Consider the following 6,751-nt stretch of genomic DNA (forward strand, 5'->3'; position numbering starts at 1 on the left):
AAAAAAAAAAAAAAAAAATCAAGAACTCCTTGATACGAGTTTAAACTGTCTCCTAAAAAACAAAAATGACACTCCTTGACATGAGTTTAAATTGTCTACCTGAAAAAAATCAAGAACTCCATGATACGAGTTTAAAATGTCTCAAAAAATTAAACTACGTGATGACTTGATCACTGTTTAGGGTACGTAGGTATCTTGGAGTTCTGTTCCAAGTTCAGTCAACCCAACCAAAAACAAAAAAACAAAAATCTCAACAATGCTCCTTGATACGAGCGTAAATTATCTTCAAATTTTCAATTACTCTATGTCAAACTCAAACTTGGAATACTTCCAAGCCTTCTTAGAGAAGGTAAAATCAACAACGCTCCTTGATATGAGCTTAAATTATCTTCAAATTTTAGGCCAGTCCACACTGAACTCAAGTTTGGACTATATAGGTGATGAGCACTGAAAAGTGCGTATTTAAATCCCTTATGCTTAGGCATTCTAGCACCTTTATCTATCTTACTTTACCGTTTTAGATTGATTTCGCATTATTTCCATTTTCAGGCACTTATCCCGAAAATAAGCTAACTCAGCCAAATAAGAGCTTAATTGAAGCAATTCTGCGATTAAACAAAGAAAGGAGCAAAGTGGAGAAAGAAAGAAGCAAATGAAGCCAAAAGTGGGAAGCAGCAAAGTTCGATCGATCTAAGTTTAAGGTTCGATCGATCGAACAATGATCGATCTCATCACTTTAAGATAGATCCGAGCCTTGGCCCAAAAGCATAAAGTCCAAAAGTTCGATCGATCCAACACCACCCTTCGATCGATCGAACACTTTTGTCCTTATTCAAATGATTGATTCTATCCACAGCTGTACCACCCACTAACCACTTTTGTCATTTTCCCAAAAATATCTCCTGAAATATCTTGGATTTGTGTTTTCCTAAAAAGCTCAACCAGTTGGATCGATCCAGCCTAAGTTCGATGGATCTCAGCCAGTTCAATCGATCTAAGTCCAAGGTTCGATCGATCGAACTTCCTCCAGTGCGAAAAAGTTAAATTTCCATCTCATTGAAAGTTGTCTTTTGTCCAATCATTAGGGAATATTGTGTGCACGACCCCAACTCATTTTGGGTGTCATTTTAACCTACCTCTATAAGGATAAGGATTGCTTTTTACAAAGGGGAGACATACATCATTCTCATATCATCTCTAGGAGAGCAACCCTAGAGGAAGAGGAGGCTAGAGACACCATTGGAGATTCTTCATCAACAAGGAGCATATTTTAACCATGGAGTTAGCCCTTGAGGGTTGGAGCATCATCACTATGAGTGGCTAGACATCCTCTTGGGGCTAGAGTTAGCCCCAAGCATGCTTTCTATATCTTAATCTTATGTATTATTGAGGGATTAGTGTTGTAATTAATGTTTTGACACTTTGATATATATATATCTTGTTTATTCAATAATTTATGTGGTTTAATGCTTCCAATTGATCATTTCATTCTATCCATATGTCTATGTATGCTAGAATAGATGTTTATGTGTTTGTCTCTAGATTTTGTGTTATTGATGCATGTCTATGTGTATTGATGCTATAGATTTGGAGATTGTCAAAACATAGTGCTTTAAGGAATGCTCTTGTGATTCTCTTGATGGTTCATACTTATTCCTTGATGGATTGTGTCTCTTCCCTAGTTTATTCTCATGCTAGTAGTGTAGATGTAGTGTAGTGTTAAATGGGAGGATAATCCATACTTGTTATTTGATGATCCAAGCTTTTGAATGTAAGTAGCATATGTCTTTATCCTTGTATTATATTTGGATTGTGAGCTTAATGAAAGGATTAATGACCTGTTTTGATCTATTGTGCCTTTCACATGTTGTTTAGACAATATATGCTTCATTGCTTAGATATATTGTGCCTTTCACATGATGTTTAGACAATACATGCTTGACTAGTTATCCTTGCTTGTTGAATCAACCAAACACACACACACCAATATTGCAACACACCATTTGCCCTCATTAATCACTTGTTAATGATATAGAAATGCATTGCTTAGTAGTGACCTCTAAACCCCAAGATCTCTCTCTATTACTTAGTCTTAATTGCATTCTTTTGTTATCACTTAGTTTAATTTAGTTGCTCTCTAATCAACCAACCAACCAATTGTTTGATCACTCGACCTACTAGCCCTAATAATAATTCCACGACATTACTCGATCCTCACAAATCCCTTGGGACGATCCCTACTCGCCTTAGCTATATTTATAGTGAAAGGTAGTAGTGGTTTCTATAAATGTAAAACTCTTGGCCCTCGCCTTATAATACACACACTCACCAAGCTTGGTGTGGCGGGGCACAACACCCAGGCCGCATCAATTTTTGGCGCCGTTGCCGAGGATTTAATTGATTAGATTAGGCAACGTCGGAATTGCGGAATCAATTAGGATTAGTACTCTTTTGATCGTGTCTTTACTTTATTTTTATTTTTCTTTTTGGTTACTTATTGTGTTGTTCTTATTTGACAAGGTGCATTGTTGGAGAGGAAGTAAGCAAAGGAGCATTCAAGCTAAGCAAGTAAGAAAAAAAGCTTAAAATTCTAAAAATTTGATAAGCTAAGCTTTAAATTTGGAGTTGAAGTGTTAAAGGATCTTTGTGAGACTTTCTTTACTCAATCCCTTAGTTAAATCGTCGGCCCGCGTAGAGGCTTATTTTTAATTGTTCGTTGCATCATTGTTGCTAAAGTATAGGAGTATGAATTAAGTATTTGTGGAAGAAGTCTAATTGCATTGTTGTGAAGACATAGTGTTTGTCATTCTTTGTGCTTGTTGTGTTTTGCATTGTGCATGCACAGACGTCGTTCATTGAGACCAACTCTTGTCCCTTTTGATTTGCATCTTAAATCTATCGTTAGAAATCCTAGGGGAAGAGGAAGTTCAAATAGAGCCAATCTACCAATGGATAACCATAATAATAATCATGTTGAGGACCTTGGTCACATAGACCAACAAGGTATCCTTCATCCGAATGTGCACAATGAGAACATACAAGTACTATTACGCATACCTAGGCCATCCATTCACCAACCACCACAACAACAAGGCCAAGTTCCATATGGAATGCCAAGGCCAATGTATGCTCCACAATCTCCCATCAATAATCAAAGAATTCAAAACCAAGGTGTTCATGTTGCACCTCAAGTAGGTAATCCACCTCTTGCTTTAAAAGACCATTATGTGCCTAACGAGTATAATGCACCTACATGCATCCAATTAGCTCCATTTAGAGCACATCATTATGAAATTAAGCCACAAACCATTCAAATGCTTCCTAACTATCATGAACTTCCAAGTGAAGAACCTTACAAGCATTGGATAAGTTTCTTGAAGTATGTTCCACCATAAAATATACGGATATGCCGGAAAAGGTTTTAAGACTCAAACTTTTTTCATTCACCTTAAAAGACAAGGCAAAATATTGGTTTAACAATCTTAGGCCTTTTTTAATCACTCATTAAGCAGAAATGCAACAAGAGTTCTTGAAGAAGTACTATCCGGTTTCTAAGACCAATGTCATGAGAACCTCAATTCGAAAATTTTCACATGGAGATGGAGAAACATTTCATGAGGCATGGGAACGCTTCAATGAATTGCTTAAGAAGTGTCCACATCATGACATGCCCAAATGGCAATTAGTTCAATATTTATTCGAGAGCTTATTGGACAACTATAAGGGCATGGTTGATGCTTCCATGGGTGGCTCATACATTAATAGGCATGAGGATGACGTGTGGCGTCTTTATGAGAGCATGAGTGAAAATTCTTTGCATAGAACACTATCATCCAAGAATGGTAGAAATTCACAAGGTAGGAAGAGTGTTGGCTTACATCAAGTCGACCATTCAAATGAAATAGCCGCCGGAATGAAATCTTTATCTCAAAGGTTTGATCAATTTTTGATTAACCAAAACTCGGCGAACCAAGTATCTTCCTTCCCTAACCATTCTCATCGTGCATCAATTGAAACATGTATGACTTGTTCTAGTGTTTTTCATTCTACTTCTCATTGTCCTCACGGACAAGTCCAAAATGAACCTAATGAACAAGTCAATGCGGCTTTTGTGAACCAAGGGAACAATCCTTATGGTACTCATTATAATCCAAGTTGGAGGAATCATCCGAATTTCTCTTGGAAAAACCAAGGAGAGGGCTCAAACCCTTCCCAAGGCGGTTTTCAAGGGAAGTACATTCCACCTCCACTTCAAAACCAAGGATCCCAAGGTTATCGACCTTATCAATCACAAGGGAATCAATTTTCTAATTCTCATTTTCCTAACCAATCTAATTCCCAAGGAAATACTAGAAGTCCCGCCTTTGAAGAAAAAGTGTTGAATGTTTTGGGCACTTTAGAGGCTAACACTCAATTGCTTCATTCTCACTCTCAATCTATTGCGAAGCTAGAAACCCAAGTAGGGCAAATAACAAGCACTCTCAATACAAAAGAGAAGGGAAAGATGCCTATAAATACCCCACCTAAGTAACAATGTGTTGTGGAAACCCATCCCTCATCAGAAGGCCACACCATTGAACATGTTAATGCGGTGACTACTTTGCAGAGTGGTAGGATTGTGGACAATCAAGTTGGAATGTCCAATGAAGAGAGTGAACCAGTGCAACCTCAAGTTGTCACCTGTCTCGTTTCACATCCCATTCCTCCTTCATTACATATACATGATCTTGTGAATGAGAAAGTCTTAAAAAATGTGTTTAAAAAAGAAATTTTGAAAAATGATGTTGAAAAGGTTTTGGTGAAAAATGATTTGAAAACTTCTTGTGTTGAAGAGAGTTTAAAAGAAAATTTTGAAAAAGTGTTTGAACCAAAGGTTCTATTTTCGGATACCTTAAAAGGATCCATTTCAAAAGACAAGCAAAAGGCAAAAACCAATGAAATTATGGAAATGTTTAGGCAAGTGAAAGTTAATCTTCCACTATTGGATGCAATCAAGCAAATTCTGGTTTATGCCAAATACTTGAAAGACTTGTGCACCCAAAAGCGGAAGAACAAGAGCCAAGCACCAAGAAAAGTGGTTTTGACCGAGTAAGTAAGCTCAATTTTGTAACATAACACTCTTCCAAAGTTTAAGGACCCTGGTTCACCCACTACATCATGCATTATTGGTGATCATATCATTAATCGGGTGCTTCTTGACTTATGAGCAAGTGTTAACCTTCTTCCATACTCGGTTTATGTCAAATTGGGCCTAGGTGAATTGAAACCGACGTCGATAGTTTTGCAACTTGCCGACCGATCCATTAAGAAGCCTAGGGGAATAATTGAGGATATTTTGATTAAAATTGACAAATTCTTCTTTCCGATTGATTTCGTTGTCATAGACACGGAACCGGTCACCAATCCTAAGAGCCAAATTCCCGTTATCCTTGGCTGTCCTTTCTTGGCAACCGCTAATGCCAACATCAATTGTAGGACGGGGATAATGAAGATCTCATTTAGCCACATGAAGGTGAAGTTGAATATCTTTAAACCCACACCCAATTCATTTGACAAATATGAAGGAGAAGTTAATGTTGCAGATAAATGTCATGATTTTTAATGTTATGATCTTCAATGTCAAGGAAATGAGCTTTTGTGTAAGACCAAAACTTCCAAAGGATTATCTTCAACCTTGCATTCTGAAAATATTATTTCAAATTCTTGCTTTGAAAGGGCATGGAAGCCCAAAGGTTGTGATTGCATAGACAAGGGACCAAAGGTTTCTTTTGAGCTTAATCCAATAAGTTCTTCAAAGAACCATTTGTTGGGTGGAGTTCAAAGCATCTATCACCCCAATAAGGAGGGGATGCATTATAAGATCTTTTATCCAGGCTAAAAGAGCCTAATGTCTTGCTAGAGACGTTAAAAACTAGCAAAAGCATTCGTAGGGTATCAAACCCTATTCCTCCCCTATTTCTATCTTTCATTTCATTTCTTGTGAAGTCTAGATACTTGTTTTTGGTTCATATGCATTGAAAGGAACTTTGGTGAGGATTGCATGAGATTTCATGTCATTATTGAGCATTCTGCATAGTTCGATCGATCTCAAACCTGAGTTCGATCGATCGAACTCCATTCTGCATCCAACACTTAGAAAAATTTTCGACCTGCAAAAACTTGCATCTAAATCACCTCTCTGTCCCATCGTTCGAACCAATTCCTAGATCGATCAAGAGACCTTCGATCGATCCAACTTCTAAGTTCGATCGATCTCATGATTCAACACTTAGAAAATTTTTGAGCCTGCATCAACTTGCATATTTCACCTCTCTGTCTGATCGATCGAAACATTCCAAGATCAATCTGAAAGTTCTTCAATCGATCCAACTTTAAAGTTCGATTGATCTTCAAGTTCTAACACTTAGCCAATTTTCTGAGCCAGAAACCTGCATTTTTTTGCTCTATGTCTGATCGATCGAACTCTTATTTTGATCGATCTCAGTTCTTCATTCCATTATTTTGACTTTGTTTTGACTTTTCAAAATTTCAAAAATCCAAAAATATTTTCACTTTTATTTTATTTTCATTTCATTTCATTTTATGATATTTTTCAAAAAGTTTTTTAAAAAATTCAAAAATATTTTATTTTAATTAGTTCTTAATTATTATTATTTATTATATAAAATTAAAAAAAAAAAAAACAACCCAAAAATATTTTATTTTATTTTAATTTTAATTCCAATTTTCAATTTTTAATTTTGCAATTTTC

General features: G+C 36.4%; 1 pseudogene; it reads right to left on the reverse strand.

The window, feature by feature from the left end:
- Positions 1-3,570: 3,570 nt before the first annotated feature.
- On the reverse strand, positions 3,571-3,669 carry LOC132305654 (small nucleolar RNA R71; annotated as a pseudogene).
- Positions 3,670-6,751: the final 3,082 nt, after the last annotated feature.

Source organism: Cornus florida, unplaced genomic scaffold, assembly GCF_030987335.1.
Source record: "Cornus florida cultivar Cherokee Brave unplaced genomic scaffold, ASM3098733v1 CherokeeBrave_3.0.0_Hap2_Chr04, whole genome shotgun sequence".
Classification (NCBI taxonomy): Eukaryota; Viridiplantae; Streptophyta; class Magnoliopsida; order Cornales; family Cornaceae; genus Cornus; species Cornus florida.